Source organism: Lissotriton helveticus, chromosome 2_1 (assembly GCF_964261635.1).
Source record: "Lissotriton helveticus chromosome 2_1, aLisHel1.1, whole genome shotgun sequence".
NCBI lineage: Eukaryota > Metazoa > Chordata > Amphibia > Caudata > Salamandridae > Lissotriton > Lissotriton helveticus.
Genome location: NC_136059.1, coordinates 1396171542 through 1396186704, shown reverse-complemented (window position 1 = coordinate 1396186704; position 15163 = coordinate 1396171542). Strand labels below are relative to the sequence as shown.

The window sequence follows — 15163 nt, the reverse complement described above, 5'->3', positions numbered from 1 at the left end:
AAACTAGTTTCATATATTCTGAACACTAATGAAAATCATTGGACATGACAGAGTCCATGTGGAAAATGCATAAATTAAGGCCATACTAGGTGTGTTCAGACATCAAAAAGCACTGTTCCGTGAGTAAGAATGTGTTTTCACAGGCATAACAAACTGAATAAAGCAGGCAGGTGATATCCCAGGATGTTGTATCGGGGAAGTATGTTCCCTAACTTGTTACAAAAATGTTTTTAAAAATATCAGAGTTTAAAGTGGATTTCCAGGCATTAGAACTTGCGTTCCTTAATGTACCATAATGATGTATGACGATTCTTAAGAAAGCACACTGCCCCACTACACAAGCGTGTTATCAAGCAACAGGGAAACCCTTTGTTCATTACTGTAAACAATCTTCGTCGAAATACTGCAAGGAAATCACCCATAATGTACTATCTTTATTCATTTAAGGAAACCGACCTAGCTTAGACTTAATTTCGATTACATTTCTCAGCAGTAACAGACAACATAAAAACAGGCAATCGATTTCTTTTTGGAAAATCCCCGTTATTAAACTTTTTGGAAAATCTATTTCATAAGGGGACATAGCCAGATGTATTGTGCGGTGCTTTCAGATTTATTATGCAAGTGCAAACATACATTCCAAAGACATTGAATTTAGGAATAAGAATTGAGAAGCATAACTGGGATCCCACTTATGCAAATGTTGACTTTGTGCTAGGCCTTGGATCCTGGAAATCCCAGTACTTGGAAGAAGTCCAACTCGAAGTCAGGTCTGCAGAAGTAGTGCTGTGAGTAGAAAGTAACGCAGAGTAGTAACCTGGCTAGTTGGTATTTATTTATTAATTTATTAGTACCTACGTAGCCTGGTCCTTAGACTCTGGAGTAGCAGAGCGCTTTACATAAAACTGGAAGAATACATATAGCTTACATTCAGTGAGGCGGGGGTAGTAAACTCTGGCTTACTGCGGAGCGGAGTTAAGTAAATAAATAAATAAAAGGAAGAACATTGCACGCGCCTCAACACCAATCGGCGAGGCAGCACGCGCAATGTAATTTTTTTCACTTATTTACTTAACTCTGTTCGGCTGTAAGCCGAAGTTTACTACCCCCGCCCCGCAGCACTCCCACGAGGAGCCGCCATTGCTTACATTGATGGGAGGAATGGAAAATAGGAAATGAGAATAATGGTAGTTGGGTAGATACATTTTGAAGAGGTAGATTTTTAGTTCCCAAAGGAAGAGTAGGAGTTTTTTTTCGGTCATTTATGATTAGTAGTAGTATTCCAATGTCTGGGGGCTAGGCAGGTAAAAGCCTGCTTGGATGTTTTGTTTTTAGAGTACTGCATTTCCTAGATTTAGTCCACTTATGCGCCTAGTGTTTCTGCTGCCTCTGGTGAGTAGGACAATTTCAATCCGATATGAAGGTTGGCCAGTATATAATGATTTATGAGTGACAGAAGCAGTCCCCCCCGTGGCGGCTCTGCTAAGGCAGAGGAGTGTCACTCTACTGCTTTCCAGCAGTGAAATAAAGGGGGAAAAAAATTAAAATAGTTTGAGGTTATTATCATTTTATTTTTTCCTGCTGCGGCAGCTTTGCAGACAGGGCGGTGCAGCTCCGATAACAGAGAAGTAGGGGGAGGAGTGGTGGCACAATGTAAGTATGCACGACTGTTTGGCTGGCCAAACAGTTATGCGCACTTTGCATGTTCTTCACCCAGGCTGCATTACAGTCTGGGTGGAGAACATGTGCAGGCTACCAGTCACTTCCTGAGTACCAAGTGGTGACACACTGTAAGTATGCACAACTGTTTGGATGGCCAAACAGTTATACACACTGTGCATGTTCTTCACCCAGGCTGCATTACTGTCTGGGTGGAGATCATGTCCAGGCTACCAGTCACTTCCTGAGCACCGAACCACAGTGCTCAGACCAATCACAGCGCTGTTGTGATTGGCTTAGGGGAGCCTGGGTGCTTCCTGTTCTGTTCTGGCCAGGAAAGACATCAGAGGGATGACGGAGGATAGAAGCGGCGAGGAGGTACGGTTTTTCTTCTTTTTTCACACCCCCTTAACCCCCAATCTGTGCCGGCCGCCACAGAGTCCCCTCCAAGATAAGTAGAATTTGCCCCCAACAGTGCTTGAGAAAAATCAGTGAGTTGAACTACCTTTGATTTAGAGACCCCTATGCAACCCCTTAGGGCTTTCATGTTTAACATATTGTTGCCCCACCTTTATTGTACACCTAATGGTAGCTAATAAGGAAGAGGAAGAAAGTGAATCTCTGACTAACATACTGCAAAAAAGAGAGGATGATAGCTCAGCGTAAATATTGAATCACTTTCAGTTGTACAACAGAAGATCAGTGGGTGTACTGTAGGCAAGTGCTGCAACAGTTCTGATTGTTTATTTTCTTGTGTACCATTTGTTCAAATTATACATTCGATTTATAACACAAACCATTAAAAATCTAATTACAAAAGTCAAACCTCTACATAAAACAAGGTTTAGCCTCAGAACACTACTGTTTTGCATTCCTCTAGCATCTAGTGGTTGGTTTCGAAGAGTTTATTTACAAACTTGTTCCCCCAGTCCTGGACATAGACAGAGCAATTATGACGTTGACCATAAGCCCACAATGCTCCCTAACGTAGCCTCCATTTTCGGTTTGATATTTCTGACACTGGAATTTGGAATTTTGTTTATTGTACAGTTAATAAAAACTCACAATTATTACACAATAAATAAAAGGTCATTTAACTATTTAAAAAGAGGGTTTACAAAAAGTTATTGCTCATTGGTAAAATCACAGGGGGGTCCATAGTAAGTTAATAAGTCTTCCTATTAGTCTTGGCCTTGATAATTGTTGTTCTTTTGATTGTAAGGCCATATTATCACCCAACTGTCTTTTCCGTTATTTTTTGTGAGTGGTTTCATATTTTATTCTAATTGCTGTGACTTAATTGCTCATGGATCTTTATAGGTTCTGGGCCATTAAAGAAGTCTGCTATTCTCCTGATGCGGTAGGGCTGTCCCGCCCGAGTGTAGTTTCATTTAGTTTTTTTGCCACTAAATCAAAGTATTTGACTGTTCTGCAGTTTAGCTGTGTCTCTTCGGGGTTAAAGCAAAACATCACTGCTTGCCTGCAGGTTTTTACACCCTTCTGGTTCCATAGAGGCCGAAGCATGGAGCGCCTTATACCCATGAGTGCTTTGCAGATACAAATGATGTGTACAAGATCCTCCTTCGCAGATTGACAAAGGCGACAGGCATTTGATGGGTTTGGCCTTTTCCATGGTGCCTGATGACATGCTATGGGTATATTGCCCAAGCGCATGTTTAGAAACTTGTTTTTTGTGTAAGGCCCGTTGATAGGTATTCTAGTGGCTTTGTGGTTCTGTACCCTTCAAGCACAACCCATCCGTGCGCTCTCTTGGTTAGGGTGGCTCTGTCCTCAAGTGAGGAGACCAATTTGATGGTTTTCGACACTGCTTTTTTAAAGGTCCCAAAGTCCGTTCTTGTTTCCCAAAGCGTATTTAGTCCCAGGCTCTCCAGTGAGTTTGTTAGGTAGGCCCTTGCAGGTGAGTTTTCTTTGGCGTTAAGCTCAATCCATAGGTTGGCGTTTAGCGATCCTTCCTCGGCGTCTTTAATTTTGCGCCAGCCTTTTATATATTGGCCTTTCCTCTCCACAGATTGTTTCTGCAGTCCAAATTCGAGACGAATTTGAGCGGGCGAAGAGTTTTTAGGGAGGTGGAAAATTGCCCTATAAGCGCGACTGATAGTATTGTCCAGAGTACTTGCGTCTTTGCCTCGCATTGATTCGCTGCCGTAGGAGAGCATGGGCTGTAGGCGAGCTTTTATTACCTGTAGAAGTGGTGCTAATGTCTTGTCAGGGAGAGCTTTCTGGAGGGGCCTTGTTGATAGTTGAAAGGTCATGCCCTTCCGACGGATGGCCTCTAGTTGTTGTTTGGAGGAGCCATTGCCCTCAATTATGATTCCTAGATATTTATATGAGGTCACCTGTTCTAATCTTTGGCTGTCCAGGTACCATGCGGGTTTCCGTTTTTTGTTATAGTTCATTGGCATGACTTTGGTTTTGTTTAAGTTGATTGTTAAGGAATTTGCTTTCGAAAAGGCGTTGGTTTTATCGAGAAGGTTTTGGAGGCCAATAGGAGTCCGGCTAATGAGGACCAGGTCGTCTGCGTAGAGCAGATTTGAAAGCGTAATGTTTCCTAGCCGAGGTGCGTGAGATGTAGCTGTCTTTAGCTCTTCTGGCAGGTCCGCCAGGAAGAGGTTGAACAACATTGGGGCTAGGACGCAGCCCTGTTTTAGTCCTTTGCTGGTCTTTATTTTTCTCGATAGATGTGTGCCAGATCCCAGTTTTATTTGGACCCAGGTATCGGTATGTAGCATAACCAGCTGCTGTAGCAGGGGGCCAGGGATTCCCCATGTGCTCAACTTCCGCCATAGTTTATGCCGGTCTACGTGGTCGAAAGCGGCGCTGTAATCGATGAAGCACACGAACAGGGAGCTTTTTGCTGTTTTTACTGCGTCAAACAATAGGGTTAACGCCATGATGTTTGTTAGGGGTCCCTGGCCCTTCCGAAAGCCCGTCTGTGTAACTGGGATAATGTTCTTTTTTTCAGCCCATGTTGTTAGGTCCTTCAGGATAAGGCCTGCGTAGTACTTTGCCTCTACGTCTATCAGGGCAATCAGACGGTAGCTGCTTGGATCGATCCTCGCACTTTTTTTATATATTGGGCTTATTATTGAGCCGCTCCAAGATGTTGGTATTGTACCTGTTTCCCTTATTTCGTTGAATACTGGGATAAAAATAGTGCTCAAAAAACCTGGATCCTGTTTGTATAATATCGGGGGGATCCCGTTTGGTCCTGGAGCCCCCTCAAGTTTTCCCTTAGAAATTTCTTTGAGAATGGTATCTGTTATTGCCTGATTTGTTAATTCGTTTTCGCTTTTTCTAAGCTCGACTATCCTTGGACTGGCTTCTGCCTTTGTTGGAGTGTGGGGCCCGGTTATTTTCTTCTTTAGCGCTTGGTTTGCTGTTTTGGTGTGTGTATCAATTTTGTCCAGTTGTTGGAGAGCTCCCTCTTCCAAGTCAACCCCTACGGCGTCCTTCGTTACAGGTTAACTTGTATTAAAGTGATTTGTTAGATAATTGGCCCAATCGGATTCCGGTATTGCTGAGTTGATACCTTTGTGTTCTGGCCGTTGAAGCCTATGGATGATCTTCCAGAAGCCTGAGGTATTCTTCTGCTTTGAATTGTGTAGAATTTTAGCCCAGAGTTCTTCGTTCAATTGCCTTTTCCTTTCCCAAGTTTTCTTTTTTAACAGTGCTTTTGACCTGCGAAGACACTGGATTCAGAGATGTGTCAAGAGAGCTCTTAAAAATTTGCAAAGAGGAATTTGAAAAATCTCTGAAAGTAGGCCAAAAGTGTGATGTTAGTTAATGCAGGGTTTAAAAGAAAAGATCTTTCGAGGAAACCACATCTGCATCCAAAATACTTAAAACTTTAGAGCTGAAAGAAGCATTGGAAATGAAAAAGGTCTCACATTTTCTTGAGTTAGAGCCATTGGTAATGCAAATGACTGTCTGTTTACACATCTGTTAAGGAGTGTATACACGTAGTGTGTAGTGGAATTATGTGGGTTGAATTTAAATTGTGTGGTTTAGAGTGGATTTGTGTACTGGAATTATGTGGCATGGTGTGCAGTGGAAATATATGGATGGTAAATATGTGGTTTTGATGTACTGGAATTATGTGAAGTTGGATTGTGTGTAATGGAAAGTAACTATTTGGAATGGTGTTTTGTATTGTGGGGTAGTATGAGGTGAGTGTCCTGTTGAATTTTGTGGCATGATGTGGAATTGTGTGGTGTGGATTAGATGTATTTGGTGTGTTTTGTAATTGTGTTGTTGAGTTGACATATGTGGTTTGGTGTAGAATTATGTGGTATGGATTGGAAATGTGTGGAGTTGAATTGTGTGGCGTAGAACTGTGTGGATAGCTTTGCTTTTTTGGTGGGGAAAAAAAATCAAATAGGTACGAGTTAAGCTCCAGATCTGTGTCTTTGGGTGTTCAAAAAACATAGACGAAGTAAAACTGATTACAGGACACATAACTGGAGCCTTTATGGGACCCTTTCATCATGTTTATGAACAAGATGGAGCAGCGACAGAGACAGATGGCCCCACCTACCTGAGGAGCAAAGGTATTGCAAGATGGATGTCACAGAAAGACTGGTGCTTGTGAAGATTTACAAGCAAAATCATCAAAATCCAGAATTAAAGACTGCAGCAAAATGGTATCTATCATACTGTCTCTTGGGGCTGCCTGCACACTGCTCCTAGAGGACTCTCTTCTTTGGTATTTATTTAAGGAGGCGCCATAAATATACTGCTGTTGTGAACTCCATTATTCCAAGGATTGCAGAATAATCATTTTGGGTTAACTTTGTAGTCCTTCTTCTATGGTGTCATGTCAAAAATTGCTAATGCTACAACATAATTTTGCTCTTGGGTGGTGCACCTGTTTTTGGTGGAAAGGTCTACTTTGTGCTCTAATCTATCAAACCATGTCTGCCTCTGGGAAGCATAGTTTTGCAGCTCCAGAGATAAGAATTGTTATACCTAAAGAAATCTCCATGAGGTCTTGGGACTGAGCTGCTAATTAATACCAGATCAAATCAACATCTCATTTCAAAATCGAAACCCGATCCACCTCCAGCACCAGCCTCAAAGCCAAAGCTATTCGATCCCACCATGTTCCAGAGATTGACTGGTCTTTGAGCAGTACCTTGCACATTTGCATGCTTGGATCACCATGTTGTTTGACAGTGAGGCCAAGAAATGTTTTGTTGAGTGTTTAGACACACAATGCTGGTTCAGAGAAGGATTTGAAAGAATGTGGTCAGCCCCAAGGGATACGCTGTGGTTAGAGCGGGCATATGTGGCAGCCTTGGCAGTTCGCTAGCAAAATATGTGGTTACCTTGCAAAAATGTAAACATTCACAAATAGCATTCAGAACATCAAGAGAACATGATTGATTGTGAGAGGAAAATCACGGTTCATTCCATGCATTAATTCAACTTTGAAAAACTGTAGTACATCAAATTGCATACACTCATTTGTGAAAACACTCCTACTGATTGCATGGATTTAATAATATATTAATTGAGTGCCTCTACTGAAGTGAGTCTAGGCTGCGTCCTCAGAAACTTGGGGAACTCTTCCTACTCAGGTCTCAGCTGAGCAGGTAGTTAGGTATTCCAAAGTGATGACCCCTGCACACAGCAGAATATTTGGGGCAGCTGTCAAGGACCCAAATGATGTAGGGGCATTGTGTATTTTTCCAACCAAATGGAGTAAGGTTTGGTTGGGATAATTAGTCTAAGGGCTGGATGGCAGGTAGATTAGACCATAGTGTGAGATGATGTGACGTTAGGGACAGAACTAATGCCTTTGGAACTGGGGAACCCGGATCGAGTTTCTTCGTCAGCTCAAAATCCTGTGATCCTGCCGTCCCTAAAAAAAGAATATGACCTTGTGTAATCTAGTTGGGGCTTGTGAAAAGCATTACAATACCTTCGGGTTGAACCTGCGCTAAATAAAAATATTAATGACTTGGCTGATTAAGCCCTTGGATTCGATCACAAGCTGGGATGTTGTGGTTGGCATGAATAGGAAACCAGTAGATTCCATAGGAAAGGCTATTTCAATTTGGGACTAACTTTTTGGGTTTAAAGTATTGTTTTGCTGTAAAATGGTGAATGGGGGTTGAGTAGTGTGCAGGTTTTTTTTTTTGAGGGGGGTTACCTGATAAAGACAGTTTTGGTTTACGAAAATACTTTGTTGACATTTTTCTAAGCTGGGAAATTGATTAGACCTGGACTGTGTGGAGGAGAGGAAGTGGGTTAGAGGGAATATGAAAGCGCTGCTTGTGAGAATCTGCAGCAGCTACACGATTTAGACCGGATCGTTAGGGCAGGCCCGTGCAAGCCAGACATGTGCCAGGAAGTTAATTTTCTATTTTACAAATACACAAAGGCATTTCTTTTCACAAACAGAATTAAGCGCACACTGCTCAGATGTATGTGAAACCTGTAGACACGCTTGTTAATCACAGCATAGCCAAATTGAGCCTCATTTATCAGCAGACAATAAAGGGAGCAGCGTTGAATTAGGTTTAACATTTAATTTGGATAACACCAACGTGCATTAATTTCAGCGCACTGCTATGAAACGACAAAACTGCTATAGCAAACTCAGTATAAACAAAGCGGGTGAAGTTTGTCCAACGGCCACCTCGGGTGACCGGTACCCACGGTCTGCTTGGGTAGTGTGACATAGCTGGGAATCCGTGTTTGGCTCTTGAACTTTCCCCTGAACGTAACTTGTAGGTGTTCCTCAGGCAAAAAGAACAATTGATGAACAGAATGCAGAACAATGTCATACATTCACCCCAGTACAGAGATCTGGGCCTAAATCCATCGCTTTTTTGCTCCCCATGCTATTCCAGTTTGAACCCAGCCAAATCAGTCCTGACCCTGTGCCCAATGGAAACAGTCCAGCCCGAACTGGCAGGCCAGGTTCTCCCTGGTCTGGAAACAAGCTCCTAGGACCGGTTTTGGGGGTTTGCCAGTCCTAGAATGCTTGTTTCCCATCCAGGGAAGACCTGGCTTGGCAGTTTGGGCTAGACTGTTTCCATGAGGCACAGGGTCAAGACTGATTTGCATATAGCTGGGGCTGAACTGGGGTGGCGAAGTAAGCTAAAGAACGATGGTGGATTCAACCCAGATCTGTAACTGGGGGTGAGTGTCTGAAAAGTTTCAGCGCTCTGTCCATCATCTCCTTGTGTTTGCTTTGTCCGTCAGGCAGACATATTTGCAAGAATGTGCCGCAGCACCACGTTCAGGCCCTACTTAGTATCCCTCCGCCTTGGAAAACAAGCTCTTGCTGACAAGAGGGGCGGCAGCAGGTATGCGCAGGCTGTTGTGTAGTTCCTATAAATCTATATAGGATCTGCGCATTTAGACAACATAAACTGTGGGATTGGGGTCCACTCTTATTAAAAACACCCCCACCGGATTTGTTCATCTGTATTCCAGCTAGCTCGCAGTGCCACTATCAACTCCTTTTATCAAGGTGCGAGTAGTTTCTAGCAACTATCGAAAATGACAACCCTGACCCCTCATGGATTGTGGAAACAGTACAGTACCTTTCGCTCAGTCACTCGTCTCAGCAAGATACAAAGAATAAACGATAGGGACGTTTTCAATAAGCATTTATTGAACCAGCGTCATTTAGTGTAAAATACCTGTGCTGCAAGAACCATGAGACAGAAACAGATGTATATGTTATAAGCACTAACAGAGTAAATAGATGGTAGAATTCTACTTTAGTGCTAAAACAATGTATATGTGCAGACATATAAAGACAATGCCATTAATAATGCATACTCCTATGATTCTAACCATAACTAGATGTACCCAAATGTACCTAGCATTTGTGTAAGTGTATAGCCAAGAATCCTCCTAGGATAAGACCAACCCCATTACCTGAGGTGTGAGAACGAAGGCCCTGTCTTGGTGGAGTATCTGCGTGCAGGAACCTCAACGTTTTACATCAGTGTTTCAGCCTGGAAGTATTTTTCTCCTCTGCTTGCCCCAGCAAAGATATGGTGTTTATATACCCAATTGTATCTTCAGCTGTTCTGCCTTGCTGTGTCATGTCGACCGAGAATGACGATATTGATGAATCTTATACACAGTTATTATGCAGAAGATGGTAATCCTGCTGTGATTCTGAGAATCCTCATGGATAATAAATAAGGCTAGTTTTCAGAGAAAACCCAACTCATGGCCTAACTCTCTCTACCACACCTTCCCGCCTCTTCCCTGGCAGGACTACCATTACTATCTACAATAACGGGATTGTCCTAATTCAATCAACGGATAAGAACCTGGAACTGCTAGACAACATGTTCCCCAAGTTCAAAGAACACCTCTCCAAGCTGCGGACCCCCACCCAGAACTCCACCAGCACTACCATCCCTGACGTCGCAGCCCCCACCTACAACACCTATACCCCTAGCACCCCAGTAAACGACCCACCTGCGGTTAACGCCCCACACTCCCCAAGAACAGTCACAAACGTCTCCACATCATATACTAGCCGCCCCTCTAACAGGACCCCTCGTACCCCCTCTCACACCCCCTCCATACCTCTCCCACTTGACTTAACAACTCCCACTCACAACACGCCACCATCTGAACACACCATCGCCCGGGGCGTATCCACCCCCTCCTCCCTTCCCCCCCACGGCAGACCCCTCTCCCTCCCCAACTCCCTCCCCACTCCCACCCACGAGCCTCTTACACCTGACACAATAACCCTCACCCACACGCCGCCATCTGAACACACCACCATTTGGAGTTTATCCACCCCCCACTCCCATCCCCCCCACGGCGGACACCTCTCCCTCCCCAGCTCCCTCCCCACTCCTGCCAAAGACACTCTCACCCTCCCAACAAAAGATACAGAACATACTGTCTCCTTTACCTTAGCATCCCCCTCTCTCCCACCTCCTATTCTCAGCCCCCACTACCCTCCTGTCTCCCCCACTGTCTCCAGCCTTCACTCACTCTTTTACCCACCGACACCGTCTCCCACTGACGGCACTACCTATGCCTCCCACCTACCGCCCATTTCTCCTACTTCACCCACACCCCTCGCCCACAAAAAGGCCCCCACGTTGAATGCCATCCCACTCTTTAGCACTGCAGAACCCTCCGACAACGCTAGCATATCCACCCCCTCGATACCCTGCCTGCTCTCCAACTCACTACTCAACGATTCTCCAATGGCTCTCATCACTAACCCCATCCCCAATACACCCCCTGACCAGACTCTATCCACCCTCCAGCAAGTCAAAGAGGATATGCTACAAATCAAAAAAGATGTCCACGCAATCAAAGAGCTTCTCTCCTCCCAGCTCAGTCTACCTCCCACCATCCCTCTACCCTACAAACGACGCACCCTCCCTACATACCCTCGCCTCCAACGACACCCGCGCTGGCCGACTATCCCCGTTCGTACTAACGCCCACCGCCCCCGGCATGCCCTCAACCCATTGTCGGACCGTGAATTATGCTCTCTACTGCGCTCTTATGGCCCAGGTCCGGAAAAACACATATCCAACGTACACATCCCCATACCCACAATTCTTACAAACCCTCTGAGGCTCCCAACACTCAATAATAGAGGTTCCGTCCCTAACAACCTCAGAAAAGTCCCCCTCACACTAGAAAGCTCGACCACCCTTCTCTCTCCCAAACTCAAATGCATCCTACTCAATTGCAGATCGGCCCAGAGACACTCCTCCGACATCGCTGATCTCGTCTTAGCTAGGGATCTGGACCTAGCCATTCTAACGGAAACGTGGCTTACTGAAGCCTCTACCCCGATTATGGACATACTAGTCCCCCCCAATTATAACATCATTAGGCTGGACAGGTCCCCTGGCAAGACGGGCGGGGGAATTGCATGCATGTTTAGGAGCAACCTCTCCGTTACTAAAATCACCCCTCCCGCCTTCCCCTCCAGTGAACTCCTCTGCCTCGACATCACCAGCGAGGGCAAACAAGCTTGTGCTTTACATCTCATCTATCACCCGCCTGGTGACAACCTCATATTCACCCAACAACTCATGGACATGATCACTTCCAATGCCGGTCGGCAGACAACCCAAGTCTACCTGGGTGACTTCAATCTTAACTGGAACGATCAGAAAGACACAGTGGTGAATAGTCTCAAAACTTTCCTTAATGCGCTTGACCTCACCCAAATATGCGATAGACCAACACATGACAAAGGCTCGATACTCGATCTCATCATTGCCAAAGAGAACTCAACACAACTGGAGGCGATCCAACCCTGCGACTGGTCTGACCACCACATTATCACCTTCTTTATCAATGAAAAAGTGAAACCTATCCCAGCTCAACCAATCAAATCCAAAACTTGGAAAAGAGACATGAAGAACCTTAACCCCTCTACCCTGCCTCCCCACATCGGCAATCTCCTCCTTCCCCCTTCAGGTGCCTCGGATGTTCAAACACTGATGGACCACTACCTTGACTCTATGAACACAGTAGTCAATGAAGTCGCCCCACTTCAACTGAAGAGAGTCTCCACCAAAACTTCTAACCCCTGGTATGATGATAGACTCAATGACGACAGGCGTACTATGCGAATGGCAGAGCGCACCTGGAGATCGGACCCTTCAGCACTGCACCTCAAAAGGCTTAAGAACAAAAGAAACGCCTACTTCAGGAAAATAAAGCGCACAAAGGCGGACTTTTTCAGCCGTCAGTTGGATCAAGCAAAAAACAGGCCAAGAAAGCTGTTCGAACTAATCAAGACCCAAACAAAGACTCAACCCCTACAATCAAACAGCACAACAAGCGACACACCACACTGTGAAGCCTTCTCTGCTTTCTTTAAGCTAAAGACTGACAACATAAGAAATGACCTCATCTTGGATGTAAGTCGATTCCCCAACAACACCAGAATGTCTTACATTCAACCTAAAAACAAGGCATCTTGGCTGTACTTCGATACCTACTCGGAAGAAGCAATCCGCAAACTGCTCTGCACCTTGAAGCCCTCTAATCACCTCACAGACCCTCTACCTGCTAATGCGGTAAAAGACTTCATCCCCTTGCTCCTCCCTCTCTGGACCAAAATCATCAACAGCTCCCTGCAACAAGGCCTCATTCCGGACTCCCTCAAGGTGGGGCAAGTGACGCCTATACTCAAGAAACCTACAGCTGATCCGTCTGACCTAAACAATTACCGGCCCATCAACAATATCCCCACCCTGGCCAAACTGCTGGAGAAATGTGTCCAACTCCAACTAACAAGACACATTGACCAATTTGACCTCCTCAACTCTCATCAATCAGGCTTCCGAGCGAAACATAGCACGGAAACAGCTATGACACACATAATTAATGACGCCCTCCAAATTCTTGATCGCAATGAGTCCTGCCTACTCATCCTTCTGGACCTCTCGTCAGCATTTGACACGGTCAAACATGAGAACTTGCTGGAGCTGCTAAGCACTAGAATGGGACTATCGGGAACGGTTCTCAAATGGTTTTCGTCCTTCCTTCACAACCGGACTCAGAAGTTCAAGATCGACAATGTGCTATCTTCACCTGTGCCTGCAGATCTAGGTGTTCCACAAGGATCCTCCCTCTCCCCCACATTGTTCAACCTCGTCATGGAACCGCTCGCCACCTTGCTCCAAGCTTCTAATGTCCAATTCCATATGTACGCCGACGACACACAACTGTACCTAAAGCTTCAATCCCCGGAAGATATCAAACATCTGAATTCCACGCTTATTAACACTCAATCTTGGCTAGCCGATAATCACCTCAAACTAAATGCTCTGAAAACTGAGTTCCTTCTCATCTCACCCCCGGCGAAAATTTCAACCACCCAAACATGGCTCAACAACCTAACAGCACTCAATGTCCAACCCACCATCGTGGACTCAGCGAAATCCCTAGGCATCACACTGGACGCCAAGCTCAACATGCAGCAGCACGTCAGCAAAGCCACAAAAGCAGCTAATTTCCAAATCAACACACTGAGGAAAATTAAACCCTTCCTCCCTGCTGAAGACTTCCGAACTGCTGTACAAGCGTTAGTCATCCCTCGAATAGACTACGGAATTGTGGCCCTCAGCGGACTCCCGCTATCCACAACAGCACCCTTAAGAGCCTCCCTGAACGCTGCCGCAAGACTCATTACTGGCTCAAGAAAACATTCGCATATTTCCCCAGACTTAAAGTCCCTAAAATGGCTGCCTTTTGAAGCCAGAATACAACTAAAAATTGCAGTTATGACACACGCGGCAGTGCACCACAATGCACCCAACTACCTCGCTCAAAAGTTGTCTATATCAGGAGGTTCGAGATCCAATAGAAGCTCAAAAAATCTACTCCTGAAACCCCGTAGATTCCGGAAAGAGAAAACTTACAAGCGCTCCTTCTCAGGAATGGCACCCAGGATCTGGAATGCGCTCCCTCCTGAAACCAGGCTTATCTCCTCCACTGCACTCTTCAAGAAAGAGGTGAAAACCATCCTTCTGGCCAAGATCTCCTGAACGCTATAGGTGTTGGATCAGAGACTCTGCATTGCCTTGTGTCAATGCTCACCTTGTCCTTTGGCACTATACCTCTACTTGAGGGAGACACTATTACGCTACTTTCTTACTACCGACCAATATATGATACACGTTGGGTCACTGATTCACCCTCCCGCTGCCCCCACTCAGTGCTCTCTCTATACTAAAACACTGTTATAAGCCTTCCACACACCCAAAGTGTACCTGAACACCTCTGTAGTGGGATCAATGACTTATGCCGTCTTATATTACTTGTTTACCTGACTGTATATTGATATGTTTTATGTATGTTATTATTATCCTTTCATGTTAGTGACTACTACATTGCTCCCATTACCTCTGTTCATTCCTACTGCCCCTACCCTGTCATTGTGAAGCGCTCTGATATCTGTAAGGATCTTGTTCGCGCTATATAAAACTTTGAATAAATAAATAAATAAATAAATAAATAAAACCACAGGACATTTATGCAGCACCTGACTAGGAATAAGTTCAGCACCAAAACTGCTATGTAGTACAATGGCAGGGAAATGTAGGTGAAAGGTTAGACTGCGATGCCTGTATTGAGGTACATTACGAATCATAACAAGGCCTGGCTTTTTTAGTTTCTATACTAAACATTAACAAATGTATGTTCTCCTGCAATATAGGTCCAGCGATATTTTTCACTAACACCACTAGCAGGGCAATGTCAGTCCCTATCCCTGGATAAAAGCCATTCTGTGTAAAGCCCAGAAAGTCAACTCGTTCTGACGTGACTTGAGACTCAAGGGGCTAAGACGTTTTTTCTAATCTTGGTGAGAGTCGGTATCTAGCCCATTCCCTCTTAAACGGAAGTCCAAAACAAATATCTTACGTAGAGAAGCTCACTACAAAATTGACAGTCAACATCCAAAAGTTAAAAAGGCTCAAAACAAGCCCAATCCCCCTTAAAAGGAAGCCCAAACCAA

General features: G+C 44.8%; 1 protein-coding gene across 2 annotated transcripts in view; it reads left to right on the top strand.

Moving 5' to 3' along the window:
• Positions 1-15163, top strand: part of LOC144818684 (tyrosine-protein phosphatase non-receptor type 9-like) — a 960088-nt gene that overhangs the window by 743481 nt on the left and 201444 nt on the right. The gene's annotated exons all lie outside the window — the stretch shown is intronic.